The following is a 24,367-nucleotide window of genomic DNA, read 5'->3' as shown; positions in this document are numbered from 1 at the left end:
GAGGGATATACGGAAAAAGTCTCACTAAATTACGTAAATTACGGGTAAGTGACGCCTAGAGAAACTGGTTATCAAGAGTAACTAATTGGATTCCCAGAGAAGGCAAGCTGGTTAGGGGGAGCCATAAAGTTAGCAGGGCAGATGAGATTGAAAAGCTTAAGAATATAAAATGGCAGCAGCAAGCGCATGACCGCGTTGACCGGTGGAACATGGGAGAAGCCTTTGTCCTGCAGTAGACGTGGTCAGGCTGATATTTAAAATGATGATGATTAAAAATAGTAATATATTCTTGACTTATCCCCCTGAGTGGGTATGAGCCATGTTTGTGGATTCATCATCATCATCATCATCGTCGTCGTCGTACCATTTTGAAGCTTGGTAACTTAACATGCAACTCTGTTGTGCTATTTTGGCTTCCTCTCAGATGAGGGGCAATCTGTGTACGCATTCATGTGCCTTAGGTTTCACTCAAAAACAAAGCTAAAGTCAGTACCCTTCAAAAAAAAGCGTAGGTAGAACGAAGCAGCGGAATAATTGTTGGTCACTCGTTCAGATGAGACAATATATTCGTTTTCTTGAATATAAATTAGCGTGGTTAAAGAAAACTGCCTTATACGTTGAAATATTCCTGGAGGAATTATTCTCACGCAAGTGAACGCTGAAATATTTTAGTTTTATCAAGGTGAGGCAACTGCAGCAAAAACGTTCTTGTGGCTGAAGCCCAGACTCCGAAGCGGCGAATGAAAGTATGTTTTCGATTGAGAAGGTCCACCACGTGCTAGCCAATGGGATCACTAAAGGTCTTCTTTTCGAAAAATCTGTGTTGGCGAGAGTGAGAGAAGTAAACGTTTATTTTTGAAACAATACCCCGAACAATGCCCGGTGTCACCCTGAGATGGGAGGGCTCCTTAGGTCAGGAACCTTCTGGTCTCTACTGCCCTCTTGGCCCTGGCGACGAGTTGTTGGTCTTCCAGGTCCTCAAGGGCGAGCTTCGCTTCCCATGTTTCGGTTAGGCCTTCGTAACCGAAACATGGGATACGAAGTGACATGACAAAAAAAAACACCAGGCCAGTGTGGAAGGCGCAGCACAGTCACGGCGAAAGCTAGGTGAGCGGCCTGTCAGAGCCCTTTCACTGTTTGGATAACTACTGCAAGCACACTTGCTTGATAACCAATAGGGCATTAAAACTAATTTTTTTAGGGGGGGGGGGGGCTTGTAGACTGGTATTTGCTATGCTATGTTTTGTCATTTTTCTGAGAAGCATGCTATCCGCTAAACACTTGCAAAAAATTTTGTGCCAATTGTTGATGCAGTGGTTGAGGACAATGAGGAATTATGGCTGAAGTGGGTATGCGCCAAAGTTGATAGGGAGTAAGAGCAAGCTTATGTACCGATTTTGAGCGTTGGAGCGTTGGACGGCGCACTCGTTACTCTATTCGCATTGTGTGGCGACTGATTGCTCTGTCGCTGTAATAAAACGCTTTATATGTCGTAATATTGCGATTGCTTTCCCGATATGAAGCCTGCGTAAGGCAAGTTTGCCGAAAAGTCACAAGCACCAGCGTAGAGGAAGAAGAAGCCGCACCAAACGGCTTTGTTCCACCCTAAAGTGTACAATTGAAAAATCACAGTTCACTATATCTTCAACAAAGGGAAAATTCATATCTGCCTGGTGGAATGCGGATTGCGTTAGAGATTATAGACGCCGCAACGCTGCATGGAAAAAACTCCCCACCAACCAATGTCCGACTGATTGGAGAGATTATTTATTTGCTAAAGCTACCTTTAGGAGAACAGTTTCATTAGTGAAAGACAATTATGAAGAAAAACGGTACAGCTACTTATCCAAGAGTTGCAACAAGAAAGCTCTACTAAGATTTCTCCGTAATCGTAAAGCTATTACAGCACACGTAAATATTGACTCAGTTATTTTTTCTCCAACTGATTTAGAAGATACATTAACGGAAATTGCAATAGGATTGGAGAAGAGATTTACATCACAAATCAAAATAAAGTGTGCAAAACCGTCATTCGGAAATGATCTTATTGAAGTCAGTAGGGATGAACTTGCGCACGTCGTTCGTATTCTGCCAAACACAGGTCCTGGACCAGATGGCGTTACTTCAGAAATGTTACAAATATTATTCGACATCTCTCCTGAAGACCTCCTTAACGTTGTCAACTATTCACTTGAAAATAGTTGGATACCTCCTGACTGGAGACTTGCAAAAATAATACCGCTTCTTAAAAAACAGGGACTAGAAATGCAGATAGATAACATTAGGCCAATCGCTTTAACATCACACGTAGTTAAGTTGATAGAAAGAATACTTTACATTAGAGTTACGAAGTTCATAACAGATAATGCGATACTCAGTGCGTGCCGGATTGGATTTAGACCGGGTTACTCTATATGGTGGGCGCATGTTCATTTAGAGGCTCGTATAAAGCTTGCATGGCACAGACGACAATATGCGGCCCTAGTGACCCTTGATTTAGCCAAGGCATATGGCAGTGTTGAACATGCTATTCTTATCAATGTCCTAAAAGAGCTTACGTTCCCGCAGTACACAACAAATTGGATATACGAATTTTTAAAACACAGAAAATTTTATTGCTTCCAACGAGGTGTTTCCACGCCGAAGTATAGCCAAACGAGAGGTGTTCCTCAAGGCTCTGCTCTATCGCCTGTGCTATTGAACATTTTGTCAAGTTCAATACTACAGAGTGATAAGGTACAAGTATTGTAGGCATCTATTATGCGCTTCATCCTCATCTGAACAGCACACAATCATCATCATATGTTCTGGCTGACAATCATCATCTGCTTGGCACGAGTGTTTCTTTGTCGGGTCCGTTGCGCTTGTTCGTTCCCTAGTTCACGGTCAATAAACCTCGCTACAACCGAGTCGTCATACGTGGTGGAGGTGGACTGACGTTCCCAGTACCTCTACTTACAACGCCTACTCGCTGAAGCTCCGTTCAGGCCGCCGCTTAGACCCTCAGTCCGCCAACATGTCTCAGACTGAGTGGGTGGATGCCCTTTCGGCTCACGTCTCTGCGCCGCAAGCCGTCACTGCGCCGCAAGCCCCTCCTCTTTACATCGTAAACCACCAGCGTGACCCTCCGATCTTCGCTGGTCTCCGCGGCGAAGATGTGGAGGACTGGCTCGATAACTACGAGCGGGTAAGCGCAACTAATCACTGGGACGACTCTAACAAGCTCCGCCGAGTATCGCTTTATCTCACGGGCGTTGCCAAGACATGGTTCTTGAACCATGAGATTGACCTCACCGACTGGCCTGCCTTCAAGCAGCAGCTTCGCCAAGTATTCGGCACGCCAGCCGTTCGATCCGCTCTAGCGAGGAGGGCCCTAGATACTCGCCAACAACATCCCGGCGAGTCATACACATCTTATATCGAGGATGTCCTTGCGCTTTGCCGGCGCGTCAATTCTTCGATGTCCGAGTCGGACATACTGCGCCACATCCTGAAGGGCATCGGAAGCATTGCCTACAATGCCCTTGTTGTCCAGAATCCTTCTACTGTCACGGACGTCGTCTCTACGTGTCAGCGTCTCGACGAACTTGATTCTGTTCGCCTTCAGTCGGGCAATAGTGAACACCGTACCGCAGACCGGGACCTGCGTGACATGATACGGGAGATCATACGAGAAGAACTTCAATCAATGGGCATCTCACAACCTTCTCCATCTGTCACACAGCCTTCAAGCATGGCCCTCCGTGACATCGTAAGGGAGGAGTTAACATCATTCACCGGTCCAGCCTACGTCCAGCCACCTCCGTCTAGCCCTCCAACGTACGCGCAAGTTGCGGCCGCGCCTCCTCGCAACGTAAACTCTACTTCACCGCTGCCATCATTCACGCCGGTTGCAGCTGCACCACCGGTCCACTTCAGGCCAATCCCACCCGACCCTCCGTCAGTCCACTTGAGTGCGCTATCTCCCGGTGTGCCGAACGACCTCTACTACCCGCCTTGGCGCCCGTCTCGCCACACATGCTTTTACTGTGGATATCGTGGCCATATATCGCGATTCTGCCGCAAGCGCCAGCAGGACGAGCGTCGCGGGTACGACATGCGCGAACGGTACTTTTCCAGAGGGGATTCTTACGCTCGTCGTTATTCATCTGGACAGCAGCGGTCTCCATCTCCGCCCGCGTCGACTGAGACGCGGAACACTTACCGTTCAAGCCGACGCCGATCACCTTCGCCCTTCCGTCGCTCCTCCTCTCCTCTTCGGCCAGCCTCGTTTACTACTGATAACCGGTCGGAAAACTAAATGATGCAGTTTTCGGAGGAGAAACTGCATGTAACAGTAGGACTCATATTCCTCCAGCACGCCCGTTCAACATGGTTTCTGTTACGATGGAAGGAGTTCTCGTGGACGCTTTGGTGGACACCGGTGCTACAGTTTCTGTGATTAGGTATGATTTGTGCAAACGCCTGAAGAAAGTAATGACACCTTATAATGGACCCAATCTAGTCGAAGCCCAGGGGAACGCTATCCGCCCTTTTGCTCTTTGTACTGCTCGTGTGTTTATTGATGACATTTTGCATTACATCGAGTTCACTGTGCTTACCCGGTGCTCTCACCAGCTAATTCTAGGGTGGGACTTCCTATCTTCTTCTTCAGCCGCTATATGTTGTGGTGAACGGATTCTGCACCTAACTAATACAGACTCCATGTTGGACGAAGGCGTCTACAAGCCTCTACGCCTGTTCGCTCGCGAAGATCTCGAACTACCGCCACACCAAGAACGAATTGTGACCCTGATCTCTAAGGACATCGACCACGGTGACGTCTTGGTGTCCCCTTCGTCGACTTGCGCTGCAAAAGGCATAGCCCTTGCATCAGGTGTCGTACGCTTTCACCATGGCTCCGCGCTCGTCATTGCTACGAATGAAACGCCAGAGAAAGTTCTCCTGCCAGAGGGCACTGCAGTAGCCTGTGTTGTGGATGCTGAGCCTGTTAGCGTCACGCCACTTAACCCTGCTTCTACCAACGACCGTTCTATGAGTAAGCCTGCCTCATCCTCTCCCTTCACAGCTCTTATAAGTGATGACTTAACAGCTATGCAGGCGCAGCAGTTGCTTGCGTTATTAACGAAACACGCCGATTCTTTCGACACCTGCTCTTCGACGTTGGGCCGAACTACCACTGCAGCGCATCGCATTCAGACGGAGGGAACATCTATTGTACATCGCCGCCCGTACCGCGTGTCTCTCGCTGAGCGAAAAATCATCGAGGAAAACGTCGCTGACATGCTCCAACGAGAAATAATTCGTCCATCAACTAGCCCTTGGTCATCCTCTGTTGTTTTGGTACGGAAAAAAGATGGCTCCGTGCGCTTTTGCGTTGATTACCGGGCAGTTAACAACATCACACGCAAGGACGTATACCCCACGCCACGCATCGACGACGCCCTTGATTCACTCCAAGGCGCCGAATACTTTTCAAGCCTTGATTTTCGTTCGGGATATGGGCAAATTCCCATGCACGATGACGACAAAGAAAAAACGGCATTTGCAACCCCCGATGGCCTATACGAATTTAACGTGATGCCTTTCAGGCTCTGCAATGCGCCCGCGACGTTTGAACGCATGATCGACACCGTCCTGCGTGGTCTAAAATGGAAGACATGTATCTGCTACCTTGATGACATTATCATCTTTTCATCAACGTTTTCTCAGCACCTGAGCCGCTTGGATGACGTCCTAACATGCCTCGCCGGTGCGGGCCTGCAGCTCAACACTAAGAAGTGCCGTTTCGCCACCAAATCCATCAAGCTTCTCGGTCATGTCGTCAGAAAGGACGGTATTCGCCCTGACCCCGAAAAGATCACTGCCGTCCTTCAATTTCCATGCCCCACAAGACTTAAGGATTTGCGAAGTTTTCTTGGCCTCGCATCATATTTTCGTCGCTTCATACAAAATTTCGCTTCAATAGCTGCGCCACTTCACAAACTACTTGCATCTAATGCACCCTTTGTGAGGTCCGAGGAATGTAAGTCGGCGTTTCACCTATTGAAGAAAGCTTTGACGTCAGAACCTGTACTCTGCCATTTTGATGACACCACCCCAACACTCCTGCATACCGACGCCAGCGGCTGCGGTATAGGTGCTGTTCTCCTCCAACGCGATAACTCTGGACGGGAAAGGACCATCGCATATGCTAGCCGAGTGCTAACTTCTACCGAAAAAAACTATACCATCACTGAGCAGGAGTGCCTCGCTGTGGTTTGGTCCATACAAAAGTTCCGTCCTTATCTGTACGGCCGTCAGTTCACCATCGTTACGGACCACCACGCCTTACGCTGGCTTTCTACAATGAAGAACTTGTCCGGACGCTTGGGTCGTTGGATTTTACGCCTACAGGAGTATCAGTTTGAGATTATTTATAAATCGGGCAAAAAACATCAAGACGCCGACGCTCTTTCTCGTTGCCCACTACCTACAGCGTCGTTCGACACTCCAGCTGCCACATCCAACGACACCAGTGCGGAGGTGACTCCCACTTCTGTTGCCTTGCTCGCCTCGCTGTACCAACCGCCAATCGACGATGAACAACCCTTCAGTTCTCACCAGCAGGCTGACCCGTATTGTCGGCGCATTATAGACCACCTTTCAGGAGCTACGCGTCCACCCAATGCACGCCTTCGTCGACAACTCGAGCACTTCAAGTTTCAGGACGGTGTGCTGTATCGTCACATATATCATCCTGACGGCACACGCTGGGTACCTGTTCTGCCACGCGCTCTTCAACATCATGTACTTAACGCCTTTCATGACGATTTGACTGCTGGCCACCTAGGCTTTCACAAAACCTACGACCGCATTCGAAGCCGCTTTTATTGGCCTGGGATTTCTAACAGCGTAGCAAAGTACGTGGGTTCCTGCTCTCCATGCCAACTTCGCAAACTTCCGACATCTCCCCCAGCTGGTCAGTTACAGCCAATGACGTGCCCTACAACACCTTTCGAGGTCGTCGGTGTCGATCTTTAAGGACCCCTTCCTGTTACTGGTGCTGGAAATAGATGGATAGTCACCGCTGTAGACCATATGACACGCTACGCCGAGACAACTTCAGTAGCTACTGGTTCAGCATCGGAAGTTGCTGACTTCGTCCTTCAGGCCATAATACTACGTCATGGTGCACCTCGTGTACTTCTGAGTGACCGCGGAAAGGTGTTCTTATCACAGCTTTTAGGTGAAGTTCTTTGCGTTTCTGGTACCACACACAAGATGGCGTCTAGCTACCATCCTCAAACAAATGGTCTGACCGAGAGATTTCATCGAACCCTTGCCGACATGATCGCCGTATACATTCAACCAGATCACAGAAACTGGGATAAACTTCTACCGTTCCTCACTTTCGTCTACAACACCGCTGTTCAGCGCACAACAGGCTACTCACCGTTTTATCTCGTTTACGGACGTTCACCTACTTTCTTTATCGATGTTTCCTTCTTCACCAGCAATGGCCCTACATCACCATCTTCTTGCGAAGAATATATTTCTCGCCTTGCCCAGTGCCGCCAGCGCGCTCGTATGAGCACGGAAGCTACGCAACAAGCAAGGAAGGCCGTCTACGACACCTCTCATCGTGTGGTATCATTCCGACCGGGTGACGAGGTGCTGCTATTGACACCAATTCACACACCTGGTCTCTGCGACAAGTTCCAGCCTCGATTCATCGGCCCATATGTTGTTTTAGAGCAGACTTCACCTGTCAACTATCTTGTGACGCCTCTTGTCGTGCCAACTGACCGCCGTTACCGCAGCACCGAAATTGTACACGTTTCCCGCATGAAGCTTTTCACACGACGTTCCTCGTCACCTTGACTACCCGCCCGCAGCGGCCAGGCTGGCCGCTTCCACGGGGGGGGGGGGGGGAATCAGTGTAGGCATCTATTATGCGCTTCATCCTCATCTGAACAGCACTCAATCATCATCATATGTTCTGGCTGACAATCATCTGCTTGGCACGAGCGCTTCTTTGTCGGGTCCGTTGCGCTTGTTCGTTCCCGAGTTCACGGCCAATAAACCTCGCTACAACCGAGTCGTCATAGTATATGTATATGCAGATGATATCGCGTTCTTTGCATCTGACAACGATATTTATTCACTACATTCGACTTTACAGTGTTATTTGGCAACATTGAAAACCTGGTTTCAGAAAATTCATATGAAGCTGAACGTAACTAAAAGTGCTATATTAGTTTTTCCTTTGGACGCACCAGTTACTATTTCTTTTCAGTACCAACCAGAAATAATACCCCAGGTTAATTGTATTAAATATTTGGGTGTACTGTACGATCAAAAACTGAGCTGGCGTGACCACATTGAATATATTAAAATTAAGGCTACACGCGCTGTTGGAATGATAGGTAGGCTTGGCCGCCTCCGTTCCGGTCTTCGCAGAGATACGCTGATCATGATTTATCACATGTACATTCGTCCGATTCTTGAATTCGGATGTGTACTATTCTCTGGTGGACCAGCATACAAAATAAACCCCCTCATTCTTTTAGAGAGGGAAGCCCTACGTAGTTGTTTAGGTGTGCCAAAATTCACAGCTAACAATGTTTTGTATCAAGAAGCTCGGATACCCACCCTTGCTTGCAGATTTTGTATTTTAATAGTAAACACCTAATTAAAATTTTCTGAATCTACTTTAAGAAGGCGAGAATTTGTATTCTTTGCTGAGTCTGGTGTCTTTTTCAATGAGCATTGGTCCCGTGTATATAAACCCCAAGTGCTATTTGTTCCAACACTTCTAGATGCTTTAAATGTTAATATATTCGAGATCACACCATCTGTCAAACCAATCGGCCAAGTGCAAATAAAATTTGACGTTATCTTCCCCATGAACGCTAAACACTTGCACTCTAAATATTTGATTGGTTTATTAGAACAACACCTGTCTCAATTAGGTACTAATATAGTAATTGCAACGGATGCATTTATGAGTGGCGAGAAGGCAGGTGTGGGTATTTTCTCTCTCTCATTATTCTGGTCATTTCCATTACGCCTCCCAGATTATACACCAATATTTGAAGCGGAATTAATGGCCGTTATATTAGCTATTCGTAAACTTCCTGCGACTCATTCGACAGCTGTGATATTGTCTGGCTCGTATTCCGTGTGTTCATTCTTATCATCGTCGTCGACATCGGCAGTACTAGAGACTTTTAAATCATTAATCCCAGCAAACATTCGTCTAGTGCGAATGATATGGGTAGTATATTTATAAACGAGATGGCTGACAAACTTGCGTGAACATCTCTTGATCTTCCGATTGTACCAATCATGCCTCCTACAGCTTATGTAACAGCAGTGAGGTTTAGAAAACTTTTCCTTCTTGGAGACTCATCAAAAACCATAATACCGAATCCAGATTTCTCGCACCTTCACTTCACATGGAATAATAAATGGTGTCCCACGCATAAATTGAAAGTCTTGATAACAAAATTACGTTGCCGTGTACCACCTCTTAATTTCTACTTAAAGAGGTCTGGTCTGGTGCCATCCCCTCTGTGCTCAAGCTGTAACGAACCTGAACATATCGACCATTTTCTTATCACATGTCACGGATTCAAAAATCAAAGAAAAAACTGCTTCGAAATTTTATTCAGAAAATTAGGAATATCACACAATACTCCCAATATTTTGTCTTTTGGGGCCACTTCATTGGGACACAGCGACAGGAACATCTGCGGGGCTCTCTGCGAATTCATATATAACACAAGAAGATTACCTTGCTGAGTCAGTGATCAGCTCTCAAGTTTTACTAGCCACACTACCACTTATTATTTAGCTGATACACTGCAATGATCCAACTTTCAGGAGAATTTCATATAAAGATTCCACCACAGATATTCAACAAATTCGATTATGTCTCCTCCCCCTTTTTTTCTTTCTTTTTCTGACATGGCGCCTAATTAACTTCACAGTCAAAACACAGTAATCATACTCCCCTAATCTAGAAAATCTATAGGTATTGACTTGAATTAACCACCGGCTTCTTGGCCAATCCCCCTTAGTGGGTGAGAGCCACAAAAGAAAGGAACAAGCAAGCAAGCAAGCAAGCACTCCAAAATGCTCTCTGCTGGTAACAGCGTATCGGCCAACGGCCGAGGATCATCGACTCCGTTTCATGATGAAGACTCAAGCTATAAAGTCGTCCTGCCACTTCTTCCAACTGGTAACGACGTTTGAAATTCCGTTTTTTTTTTCATGCCGACTCGAGTGGTAGGCCGTACCGTGCCCCAGACTTCCGTGACGTGCTTCTTAAAGTGGCGAGCACAGCGGACATTATAGGAGTCGGCCAGTATCAAATGAGCCAAGTATAGATGGTCACGTGTGAAAGCAGCATGGCGAAACAAACTCGTCACTTGTGGTGAGCTCCGTGTAAAAGGGCTGAAGTGCATGGTGCTAGATCGGGAGACCAAGAATATAAGGCTGAAACTTTGGCCTCCGCCTCATCTTGAATCGCGACGTGTTGAAGAGGCGTTCCAAGCTTACGGCGTTGTGATTTTGTTGAAAGAGAGGCATAGAGATGTGCAGAAATGGAACAATGGATGACAACAAATAGAGACGTTGCCTTGGAGCTCAAGGACACCATCACTGTGAGCTCAATACCACACCTTATGTCAATCAATGGCCACCAATGCCTCGTACTTATTCCCGGTAGGCGTCCACTGTGTCTTCGGTGCAAGCGAGTGGGGCATGTACGACGACAGTGCAAAACACCGAGGTGCTTGCAGTGCCAGCATTTTGGTCACTCGTCGGATGCCTGCGTGTCGACTTATGCCAACAAACTCCGTTCTGGCCAAGGCACAGACGAGCAACGTCTGGATCATCTTATGGATGTCACTGAGGTAGTTGATGCGACAGGAGAAAAAGCGGGAGGAGCAGAAGGTGCCTTAAAGGAAGCTGAACACTTGTCCATGGATACCCTTGGCACGCAAAATAACACCGCTAACGACGCCAGTGGAAGCATAAATAAATGCAATGCTGCCGACGAACATCACTTGGAAGGCCTTAAAGACAAGCCTCCTGACAATGAGGAACAAGAAGGAATGGATAGCAGTCGGACAAGGAAGTGTCAGACACCGGTCACCGATGAAGCAACAACGAGTGCGCCAGACACGACAAAGCAAGTGTCTTCGCGTGGTCCACGTGTCACTTTCTTTGGGGACCGAGAGACGCGCCGCCTATGCCAGCGTCCTGAGAAAAAACTCCTAAAAAGTGCAAAGGAGGTAACGCCACAGGTTGGCCTGTGGCTAAAAGTGACCTACACAAGTTCTAAGATTGAGGAATGTAAGGCGTCAGTGGCAGTTGCGCCACTTGCTTGAGCAGTACAACATTAATGTACTTGCAGTGCAAGAGACTAAGATTTCCGCTGCTCGTGACGCCGATCTTGCACTGGAAGTTTTCCGTGATTACAATTTATACATCAGCCCAGCACGTGGTGCATCCGCTGGATGCTTTTTATTAGTTAGAAAGCACTTGAATCATATTTTGACGTCACTACATGCTGATGGGGAAGGACGCCTCATTTGTTGCGACTTATCTTTTCATTCCCACATTGGAGGTTTACCTGCGTCTATGCTCCCTCCAAAGTGAATGAAAGGAATTTTTTTCCTTTTTTTAACTTCGCTGCTAAACACTGACAGAACATTGGTAGTTTTTGGAGACTTTAATTGTGTTTGTGACGCTAGAGATCAGTCATATATAACAAATCATTATGATGCAAGTGCAGCCTTACTGCAGAAACTATTGAATGACCACAATTTAATAGATGTGGGAGGGCATGCATCTTCCTCGGTGAGGTTCACGCACTTTCAAGGCATCTCTCATGCTCGGCTTGACCGTGTATATGTATCTCTAAGCTTATGGTCTCACATTCATAATTATGATGTAAAGCCCATACTTTTTACAGACCATCGCTTGGTCACTGTTTCGTGGGGTCCTGAAAATTTTCGTAAAACCCCTCTAAACTGGGACCTATGGAAGCTCAACGTACAGTTGTTGCGCGAAGATTGTTTTGTTAAATTAGTAAAAGAATCGGTACAAGAGGTAACACAGTGTCCACAGCTGCCAATTTTCGCTCAATGGAAAAGGGTAAAAAAAGAGTCAAGTATCAGGCAATTAGTATTTCATGCGAAATAGCACAAAGAAAAAAAGCTGAAAAGCGCTATCTTTATGAATTACTTCATAAACTCCATACTTTTGAAAGTCAACAGCCGGGATCGTACAGGGACGAGATAAATGTGATTAGAGCACCGATACAAAAAAACATGATATAGATTTATACAGAGCAGCTAAGATTCGTTCCCGTGTTACCCATTTCACTGAAGAGGAACCCACTAAAAATCCCTCGGGGATGAAAAGAGATATGCACTTTCTAAACAGACACTGCAAATTGAGTCGCGGGGTTCCCTTTGCACAGAGACTTTTGAAATAAGAGCCGCATTTGAAGATTATTACAAATGTTTGTTCACCGCGACTGAGCTTCAGGAGAATTTCGAGGAAGAAGCTAACCACTTCATTGCCCTTGTGCCTCAGTTACAAGATGATGATAGACTCACTGTAGAGGGGCCAATAACACAGAGAGCCCATTAGATTTGCAATAACAACGTTGCAGAAAAACAAAACTCCTGGCCCAGATGGCTTTAGTGGCGAATTTTACATAGCTCTTCAGGAACTTCTGATACCTTTCCTCGAGTAACTTTTTAAAGAGGCTTATGACCGTGGTGAACTTCCTCCTTATTTCCATCAGAGCCATACAACATTAATCTCAAAAAGTGCTGATCCTGACGCATTAAAGGGAGTTGTCGAATACAGGCCTATATCGTTATGTAACGTTGACTACAAAATATTTGCTAAATTGTTGACAAATCGGCTACAGACAGTGATTACTAAATGTGTAGGTGACCACCAAACATGTGGAATTCGTGGTCGCTCTATACAGACAAACATTAATATTGCACGTTCAGATCTTGAGTGTATAGATGGTAGCATGAACCAAATAGCCCTCTCTCAAATAGACCTTGCAAAAGCATTTGATAAGGTACAGCATGCTTTTTTGTTCCGGCTCCTAAGACACCTGCAGTTGGGTGATGTACTATTAAATGGTATCTCACTCTGTTATAAGAAGTGCACAACTAGGCTAATTGTAAATCGCACACTTTCCAATATAAAAGAGTTAAATTCATCTGTACGTCAGGGATGTCCGCTGTCACCTTTGCTTTTTGCAATTTATCTGAAACCATTATGCTTAAGTGTGCTTCTAAAGTCCAGCATAAGAGGCTACCTATATGATGCTGAGGGAGTTGAAGTTATAGCTTATGCAGATGACATTGCCTTCTTTTGCGCTGATAAACCCAGCGTTCAAGGAGCAGTCAACACTACGTTTCTGTGAAGTCGCTGGCGCCAGCATAAATTTTGACAAATGTAGTGTATTCTGGCTAGGCATGTGGGCCCAAACTCCTTCGGTCTTCGCAAATATTAATTGGAATGCGACTCCTATGAAATACCTTGGTGTGCCTCTCGATAACTATCGTAACATCGGCCCATACTGGACCGCTGCGATAACTACGATCCGCCGAAAGGTGGCAACATGGCACGGACGGGAGCTTTCCATTTTCGCCAGAGCGAAAGCGTGCAATATATTCCTTCTATCGAAGGTTATTTATATTCTGCAGGTGTTGCATTGCTCTCGGGTACACATTCAAGCCTTTCATAGGATATCTGCCTGCTTTATTTGGAGCTCTTCCTGGGAACCCATGAGAAGAGACAATCTTTTTTTTCCACTTGAAAAGGGGGGCCTCGGCCTTGTGCATTTGTTCGTGCGACAGTTGGTGTTGCGATTTTTCTACCTCAAGGATGTGTGCCACCCAGTTCTATTAGCGGTTCTTCATAACCGTCTATGTTACCATCTTCCTTTTATTCATGTCACAACAAGCGTTGCTAAGAATTGCCGTTGCGGGGATTCCTAAAAGAAATTGTTGATACTGTCAGTTTTTTGAAAGCCAGGTTTACCTTAGAGTATTTGTATACTATTAACAGAACAAATTTAACCGGTGCACTTGTGAATAACCTTTTCCCCGAACCTGTTTGTCGAAAGCCATATTCGCTTGTGCCTGGTCACGATGTATTATTTCGTGTAGGTAGAATGTATATATCTCCTTCAGCGAAATGATTTTTCTTTAATCTGCACACTTCCACGCTGCCACTGAAAACATGGCTGAATGAAAAATCCATATACGTACCCTGGATACTCAATTGTAGACTCTGCAACCAACCTGAGACTATAGAGCATTGTTTTGTTCATTGTCGTGATGTTTTTAATTTTTGGACGTTAAGAAAAGAACTTCCAATCACAGCTCATGATATTAGGTTCCTTTCGTTCAAAATGAGTCTGACTGATAGTCTTCTTATGACTTGTTTATGTTGTTGGGACTTTATTCATTATGGAAAAGTCGCATGATCGATAGACACGCCGAGCCACCATGGTCGACGAGATCTGTCTTCCGAGAAGCAGCTGCTTAAGTGCGCAGTGTTGTCGAGACTTTTGACCCCGTTCCGGAGTGGCTTCCCGTTCTTGACGCTTGTGTGTGTTTGCCTGACTTCTGATGAAGTATGTTCTGTGTACTTTACTGGTGATAATTTCATTCAATAAAGAAAAAAAAACCAGCGTAGCTTAGTGGTAGAGTATTGGGCTGGCACCTAACGGACCCGGGTTCGAGCCCTACTGTGTAATTTCCGCTCGTTTTTTTTTTCTCATTTCGCGCGATGTCATTACGGATAACGGCGGCGGCGGCGGCAGCCAACTGCGCGTGACCCGCGTTGTGATCTCATAACAGCTTTTGCTGTAAAATTTTACGTTGGGCAAGTTCTGAGTATTAAAGAGTAATAATGGGTATAAAGAGTATTAATGGGTCTTTTAATGGGTAATAATGGGTATTCAATAATAACGAAGTTCTGGGTAATAATGGGTATTATCGTAATAGTGCGTACTTATGTCCTAGTGGGTTTTACAATAGGAACTTCGCAATTTAGCACCGGCGTAGCACAGTGGTAGAATACTGGGCTGGCACCGAGCGGACCCGGGTTCACGCCCCCCTGTATGATTGGTGCTAGGTTCTTTTTTTGTCGCGCGATATGGTTACGGACAATGGCGGCGGCGGCAGACAACTGCGCGTTACCCGAGTTGTGATCTTATAACTGCTTTCGCTGTTAGTGCTCTGTTGATTCTGATTCTGAAGAAAAGTTGCATGAAGTGATATCACGAGACCAGCCCTGTGTGAACAGAAACTTAACGGGGTGTCACGGCATCAAAATCTGGTCATTATGACTTCCAACTCTCTTATATTCCACTGTATATTCCATGAAAATTTTAGGTGAGTAAATTCTGTCCATTATGTTGTTGCTTTCATAGCCATTACACGAAGCGAACGCTTTCTGTATCTTGTCACAGTTACTGTGGCCACTTCGGGAAAGACCGATAGGACTGGACTATTTATTGGCGCTCATACTAAAGAGTCGGCGATTTCATTTAATTCAGATCCTCATTGGCGGAGCAACCCGGCAAAAACTTCTTTGTCCTCACTAATAAAACAGGTTCGCATAATTGACTCGTTGCGGATTATCACCGATGTAGCTTAGTATAATGTCATAATTGGCTGGTTGGATTGGGCTGTTCGCTACATTACGAAATTGGAAAACAGCATCATGGCTGCCTCTCTTGGTTTAGTATCAGGCGCTTTTTTTACGTCTACAGTTATTGTCGTTGTTTGCTGTTCCGATCTCCTTGTCCTTCACAAAACATTTTGCGAACTGTTATAAGCACTCAGCTCTCACTGGCATAACAAGTGTTTCTTAGTTAATTACATTCAACTCGTTTTTTTGTGTATCTCTGTAGGTCCCAAAGTCACATTTGGGCAGGACGATCTAAGGGCTGAATTGCTCTAAACCTATTTGACTGGCATTGTCGGACCCCAGCGCTAGCTCTCCAGTGTTTCGATGTGCCTGATTTTAGAGGGGAATCAGTAAACGATGTCACCGAGAATACGTGAAATGAAGCTCCTCACGAAATTTAATTTGTTCTGTGGTGTAGATGAATGAAAATGTGAAGAGACAGCATTAAGAATGTACCATCGTACAAGCGATACCATTATCCCGCATGCAGGGTCAGCGTAGATGTTTCGTTGGGGGAGAAAGAAACCCCCCAAGAAGGAGCGTGAAGGGTCGCTGCTGTGTTGGGGCGGGTGTAGAGAGGGCTGCGTTGCTTGAGCAGCAACTGTAAACATTGTTCATCAATTATGATGCATAGCCGCCAGGCTATGCATTATAATTTTGTGAAGTGCTTAAATACACACTGAGACGACTTGCATAAATGCCAGCAACACTGTAAGAAGCCCCGAAGTGTTCAAGGAATGATTGCGCAAAAAAAAACACACTTAAAACCTACAAGAACGCACGGTGCAGGAACGTTGCACTCGTTTGAATGAAAAGAAGCGTGAACGTGAGGTAGACGTTTCATTTCGATGGGAACGTTTTGTGTGATCAAGGCGGTTTATGCAGGCTAGCCAAACGCGCGGTGCTGCTCACGCTCAATGGCAGCCGTAGCCTGTTTCTGCTACATACGTACAGGAGACGCAGCAACGCATTCTTTTACAGCGAAAGCTATTAACAGATCACAACACGGGTCATATGCGTGCCGTAGTTGTCTGCCGCCGCTACAGGTGTCCGTAACCACTGTCGCACGAATTGATAATGTAAGTTAATAAGAAACACCAAGGTCGCAACGGGAACCGATCCCGGGCCCGCTGTGTGCCAGCCCAGTATTCTACGACTGACCCACGGCGGTGCATCGAACTCTCTTGCAAATTGGCCCTAGGCAGGCTTGATGTCGGGAAAGGAACCGCGTCAATATGAGTAACAAAGCGTTATAGAACAGCAAAGGAACAAGCACGCGTCGATAATGCGATAGCGCAACGAGTTGGCCATCGATTGTTCCAACCATTCACAAAAGCTTCATCTTGTTCACCTAATAACAGTGGTGCATACCCACCGTGGGGGACTGTCGCGATTACAAAAGCTCGAGGCATAATTCTGCATCGTTGTCAGCCACAGCACACCAAGATTGCACAAAGCTTCTTGCATGTGTGCAGCAGGAACCACGCTTGTCCGAAGATTGACGAAGGATGGCGTAGTAAATGGCTGCCTACTGCGTAATGGTTAAAGGCGTAGTGGGTGGCCAGCAAGTGTGCTTGTAGCAGCCACCCAAAGTGATTGATATATATGTGGGGTTTAATGTCCCAAACCACCATATGATTATGAGAGACGCCGTAGTGAAGGGCTCCGGAAATTCCGACCACCTGGGGTTCTTTAACGTCCACCCAAATCTGAGCACACGGGCCTACAACATTTCCGCCTTCGTCGGAAATGCAGCCGCCGCAGCCTGAATTCGAGCCCACGACCTGTGGGTCAGCAGCCGGGTACCTTAGCCACTAAACCACCGTGGCGTGGCCAGCTACCCAAAGTGTGTTTTAAAACAAAAGGCTCCTAAGTCCGCTCTTTCTACCTTTCGCTGTGACTGTGCTGCGCGTTCAGCGCAGGCCTGGCGGTTTTTTGCTACTCGTCTATTCGCTACCTGCTTCACATCTGTGATGAATTATATGCGTACTCTATTGATGCGGTGGAAGACTACGAAGTTAATGATATTATGGCTGAACCATTTTTGATGGGTTGGAAGTTTTAAACCACGCATTCTTTAGGTAATAAGCATCCTGTGATGCCATCTTGTCATTTCACTCTTCGGTCACGCTATATTACGTATGTTTACATAATTCCTGATCCGACATGATGCTTCTATTGTACTTTTGCGTAGTAGTTCCAAGAACTGTCGCAGCCCTGTAGTAGAATGCTCGACTGCCACGCAGAGGTAATGCTTGAAAATTCAATTCAATTGTTCGAGGTAAAAAGAAAGAATGAAAGAGTGGTTGTTGCCTCTGCCAAATTGACTGTTCGTGAACTCTGTGATCAACTCAGGCCGTTTCATTTCAACGGTGAGAGCCGAATCAGAAAAAAATTGGCAAATCCCACGTACAGTGGGAATCGATGACATGTGAAGCATGAATGAGAAATGTTAATATGTCACTTTAAAATCGGCTCAATGTTACTAGTTGGAGGCAAATAATGCCATACGTGACTTGCGTGTCATGATTATCATGTTTGAATATGTCGTTTACCTTCGTAATCTATTCATGTCACGTGATACAATATTCTGTATATGGGGAGCTAGCGAAAAGGCCCCGAGCAAGCTATGAGCATGGTATGTCGTCATGTTCTTACATGACATGCGTGTCAGGATTGTAATGTTTGCACCAGTCATAATTCGTCATCCATTGACGTCACGTAACACCAAATTCGGTATATACGAAGCTACCAAAACGGCCTCGAGCGCATCATGAAGGGCCCAATATCCTCCAATGTAACGCTGAGACGCGTGCACGCTGGGCACAGCGACGCTACGTTAGAAAAACGCGAGCACTTTATAGTCTGAACCTAGGCGCAACCAATGTTAACCGGCGCGTAATACGACATGCTGCATTTCGGCCGATGGGTTACCGAAACGACACTGCATCATGAGTATAGCATGTAGTCATGTGGTTACATGACACGCACGTCATAATTATCATGTTTGCACCAGTCACATACCTTGGTCATCCATTCACGTACAGTAATACCGAATTTGGTATGTGACGCAAGCGAAACGGCCGTGAGCGCATTATGAGCGTGGCATGTTAGTCATGTTGTTACATGACACGACGTCATGATTTTCATGTTAGGGTCTGTCGCTTATGTTCGCCATACATTCATGCCATACTCTACAAGTTTTGCAACATGCCATGTGAACAAAGCCACCGCAAGAGCTTCAGAACCATGAAATGTAAATCCTGACATTACTGTCATGATTTTCATGTCTAGTCGAATATGTTCTTCATACAGTCATGTTATGTCGTATTAAGTTTGGTATCAATACGATTATCGAAACGGCCGCGAGGGCTAAAGGTTGTAGGAGATAGATATATCTATATATAGATAGATAGATATATAGATAGATAGATATATATATATATATATATAGATAGATATATAGATATATAGACATATAGATATATAGACATATATATAAATATATATATAAATATATAGATAGATATATATAGATATATATATATAGATATATATAGATAGATATATATATAAATATATATATAGATATATATATATATATAAATATATATATATATATATATATATAAATATATATATATATATATATATAAATATATATATATATATATATATATAAATATATATATAGATATATATAAATATATATATAGATATATATATATATATATAAATATATATATATATATATATATATATTGTAGCGAAGCCTCCGAACTCTGAAATGGGTCGAACTCTTGAGTACCTTCTAGTGGGGCTACCCAACAAGAACGCCGCTCGCGCTGAGAGTCCGTGCTTGGCCGTTACTGTCGCCATTGTGTATACTCGCTGTCTGCCCGCTAATAAACGCCATAACAATTTGGTGGAGAGTGCTACGATCCCTTTTAATGCCCTGGGAACTGCGTTCACGTACCCTGCAATCTACAATGTCCCACGACGCCTCGCAGCAAACGCCTCCTCCCATGCCACCCCCTTGTGCCGGTGTCCCCAGGATCCGAGATCCACCCATCTTCACGGGCGCCGATGGCACTGACGTGGAGGACTGGCTCGCTATCTACGAGCGCGTGAGCGTCCCCAACAAATGGGACGAGGACGGCAAGTTGACAAACTTGGTGTTCTACCTTGCGGGCGTTGCAAGCTTGTGGTACAACAACCACGCGTCCGATTTCGCAACCTGGTCCAATTTCAAGACCGCTATTACCAACGTTTTTGGCCGCCCTGCCGTTCGTAAGCTGCAAGCCGAGCAGCGCTTACGCGAACGCGCTCAGCAGGCCGGTGAATCATTCACCAGTTACATAGAAGATGTCCTGGACCTTTGCAAAAAATCCAACGACAGCATGTCCGAATCAGACAAGATCCGGAACGTCATGAAGGGCATTGACGATGATGCCTTCACGATGCTGCTTGCCAAAAACCCAGGCACAGTAGCTGAGGTCATCACGCTGTGCCAGAGCTACGAGGAGCTCCGCCGGCAGCGTTCGATGACCCGTCGCTCTACACCACGAGATGCAGGGCTTGCAGGCTTGGAGGCGAGCTGTGATCAGGTGGCACTGCTGGCAGACCTCAAGTCCTTCATACGTGAGGAAATCGCCCGGCAGTTCTCTCTCCTGCCCTTTGCCCACCCACCGGCTGCTCAACAATCGGCCACTACCATTCTTCCACCCATCCGCCGAGCAATTGAGCAGGAAATAGCAGAGGTCATGCCGGCGTACCAACCACAACAGCTTCCGGCCCCTGCGCCCCCAAGTTACGCCCAAGTGGTCGCCAGGCCGCCTCCAGTCGTTCAACCGCCCGCCCCACTGACTTACGCCGAAGCTGCCGCACGACCTCCATCCTTTACAGCGGCTATGCCGGCTACGTATGTTGACGTGACCTCGCAGACTCAGCTCCAGCACCCCCTGCAGCCTTTCCAGCCACAGTTCCGTCCATCGGCTCTTACGTCATGGACAAGACCTACCCCAGCGAACCGATGGCGCACACCCGACAACCGGCCCATCTGTTTTGCCTGCGGTTACGCCGGTCACGTAGCCCGTTATTGCCATCGTGTACAGCCGGCTCCAATTTCTTCGCCTATTGCTGGCCACCTCAGCCGTCCCTATCACGACGAACCACCGTCTATGCCACCGCCGTCTCGCCCAGGTCCATCTCCTCGAAGGTCGCCGTCTCCACGACGTCGTTCCCTGTCACCCATGAGGCCAAGTTCGGCTAATCATGAGCGGGAAAACTAGTCGTCGCAGTCCCCGAGGCAAGGACTGCGATGCTATTGCGATGTGAAAGCCCTCAGAGCCGCCCATCTAATGTCATAGACGTGCTTGTGGACGGTGTTCATGCATCTGCTCTTATTGACACTGGAGCTGCAGTATCCGTTATGGACGAAAACTTCTGCCGCTTGCTTCGAAAAGTGACGACGCCAATTTCTGGGTTGTCCCTTCGTACTGCCGGTTCACATCGTATCCATCCTTCAGCAGAGTGCACAGCTCGCGTTGTCGTTCAGGACGTTCTGTATGTCGGCCAATTCATCATCATTCCTGCATGCTCTCACGACGTCATCCTGGGGTGGGATTTTCTCTCCCGCAACGACGCCGTCATCCATTGTGCCGCTGCCGAAATTGAACTCTCACCCTTCTCGCATTTGACGCCGGAAGACAGTCCCTCAACACTGAGTAAGATTCTCGTGAAAGACGATACCATAGTGCCTCCAAGTTCGGCAATGGGTGTATCTGTCTACTGCGCTGGACTCTCCGACACAATAGCACTCGTTTCGCCATCCGACCGTGCTTGCCGAAGGAAAGGGTTGCTAGTACCTTTCGCGACCGTGCAAATCACCCAGAGCAACGCCGCTCTTTTTGTGACCAACCCATCCCCGTACACTGTTACCTTGGTTCGAGGGGAATGTCTCGGCAGAGTGGAACCAGTGGATAACGCACAAGTCCTGGACGTACCTGATGACTCGCGTTGTCCCAGTTCGTGTACCGTCAGCGCTGTTTCCACTTATGATTCATCATCTCCTGATGTATTTGGCCCTTACATTGATGACAATCTTACGTCGGTACAGCGTTCCCAGCTTCTGAACCTGCTGCGAGAATATCATTCTTCTTTCGATGTCGGGCGAACTTCTCTCGGTCGCGCGTCCGCTGTTACACATCGTATCGACACTGGTGCCCATCCACCATTACGGCAACGTCCCTACCGCGTGTCGCCTGCTGAACGTCGGGAAATTAACGAGCAGGTTGATGATATGCTCAGACGCGACGTTATTCGGCCCTCGGACAGTCCATGGGCGTCTCCTGTTGTTCTTGTCGCCAAGAAAGATGGTTCTGTGCGGTTCTGTGTGGACTACAGACGGCTCAATAAGATCACTCGCAAGGATGTTTACCCACTGCCGCGCATCGATGACGCAATTGACAGCCTTCACGGAGCCGAATTTTTTTCATCTCTCGATCTGCGCTCCGGGTACTGGCAAGTACCCATGGCTGATGACGCTCGACCGAAGACTGCGTTCATCACACCCGACGGCTTGTACGAATTCAACGTCATGCCGTTTGGTCTGTGTAATGCACCTGCGACCTTTGAGCGCATGATGGACACCGTTCTGCGCAACTTGAAATGGCACACGTGCTTGTGTTACCTCGATGACGTTGTTGTGTTCGCTCCAGATTTCTCCACGCATCTCCAACGTCTGAAAGAAGTTTTCGCACGTGTGAGCAATGCCGGCTTGCAACTTAATCTGAAGAAGTGCCGCTTTGCAGCACGGCAACTCGCCATCCTAGGGTACGTCGTGTCTAAGGATGGCATTCTTCCTGACCCAGCCAAGCTTCGGGCCGTGGCGGAATTCCCCAAACCTGCGTCCGTCAAAGAACTGCGTAGTTTCGTGGGCCTGTGCTCATACTTCCGACGCTTCATACGAAACTTTGCTACGATTATATCACCGCTGACGAAGCTCCTTGGAAGTAACGGGCCCCTCAATTCGTGGTCGTCTGAGTGCGACGACGCGTTCGCGAAGCTCCGCCATTTGCTGACGTCTCCTCCCATTCTACGCCACTACGACCCTACGGCCCCGACGGAGGTGCACACAGACGCCAGTGGTGTAGGCCTTGGCGCTGTCCTGGCGCAGCGCAAACCCGGATTCTCTGAATATGTCGTAGCATATGCAAGCCGTACACTCACGAGAGCCGAGACAAACTACACCGTCACGGAGAAAGAGTGTCTGGCGATCGTCTGGGCCCTTACAAAGTTTCGACCTTATTTGTATGGTCGCCCATTCGATGTCGTCACCGACCATCATGCACTATGCTGGCTTTCATCATTGAAGGATCCCTCAGGCCGTCTCGCCCGTTGGGCTCTTCGCTTACAAGACTATGACATCCGCGTGCTGTACCGCAACGGACGCCAGCATGCTGACGCCGACGCCCTCTCGCGCTCCCCTCTGCCTGAAGGTGATATGCTCTGCTCAGTATCCTCGGCTGCTGTTTCTGCCATTGATGTTGACATCATCGCTACCGAACAGCGAAAGGATAATTCGATCGGCCCGCTCATCGACTTGCTCTCCGATCCATCCGCAACGCCATCCACGCGTGCCTTGCGTCGTCAAGCTCGCCATTTCGCCATCCGTGACGGCCTTCTACACCGACGCAATTATGACGCCGATGGCCGGCAGTGGTTACTCGTGATACCCCGCAGTCTGCGGTCAGAGATATGTGAATCCTTCCATTCTGATCCGCAATGCGCGCACTCTGGGGTATTCAAAACCTACCGTCGTATTCGACAACGCTACTTCTGGCGCGGGATGTACCGCTATGTGCAGCAGTTCGTTCGCTCCTGCCTCGCTTGCCAACGCCGCAAACCGTCAGCACACATGTCGCCAGCCAGTCTGCAGCCGTTACCTTGCCCTGAGCGTCCGTTTGGGCGCATAGGTATCGATTTGTATGGACCGCTTCCTCTGACGTCGGCTGGTAATCGCTGGGCCATCGTCGCCGTAGATCATTTAACGCGATACGCCGAAACCGCCGCTATCCCTGCGGCTACTGCGCGTGATGTTGCGTCCTTCCTACTGCATCGATTTATACTGCGCCACGGTCCACCTCAGGAGCTTCTCAGCGATCGAGGCCGTGTCTTCTTGTCGGAAGTCGTCGAAGCCATTCTGACGGAGTGCCATTCTGTCCACCGCAAAACTACTACTTACCACCCACAGACGAATGGCCTCACCGAACGCTTTAACCGCACCCTCGGCGACATGCTTTCTATGTACGTCGCTGCCGACCACACTAATTGGGATAAAATACTGCCCTTCGTCACCTATGCCTACAACACCGCCCCTCAGAGTACGACTGGTTTTTCACCTTTCTACTTGCTCTACGGAAGGCACCCGTCGCACACCATGGACACAATGCTCCCGTACAGGCCGGATCCATCTGAGTGTACACCTATTTCCGAGACAGCCAGGCTTGCTGAAGAGTGTCGCGAGCTTGCCAAGACTTTTACGACGCAAGAGCAAGAGCGGCAGAAGAGTATTCGTGATGGCTCCACCACTTCTGAGCCCACGTTCCTTCCTGGTGCGCTTGTATGGCTCTCGATCCCG

Source organism: Rhipicephalus microplus, chromosome 5, assembly GCF_043290135.1.
Source record: "Rhipicephalus microplus isolate Deutch F79 chromosome 5, USDA_Rmic, whole genome shotgun sequence".
NCBI classification, from domain to species: Eukaryota; Metazoa; Arthropoda; class Arachnida; order Ixodida; family Ixodidae; genus Rhipicephalus; species Rhipicephalus microplus.
This window is presented reverse-complemented; position numbering follows the sequence as displayed.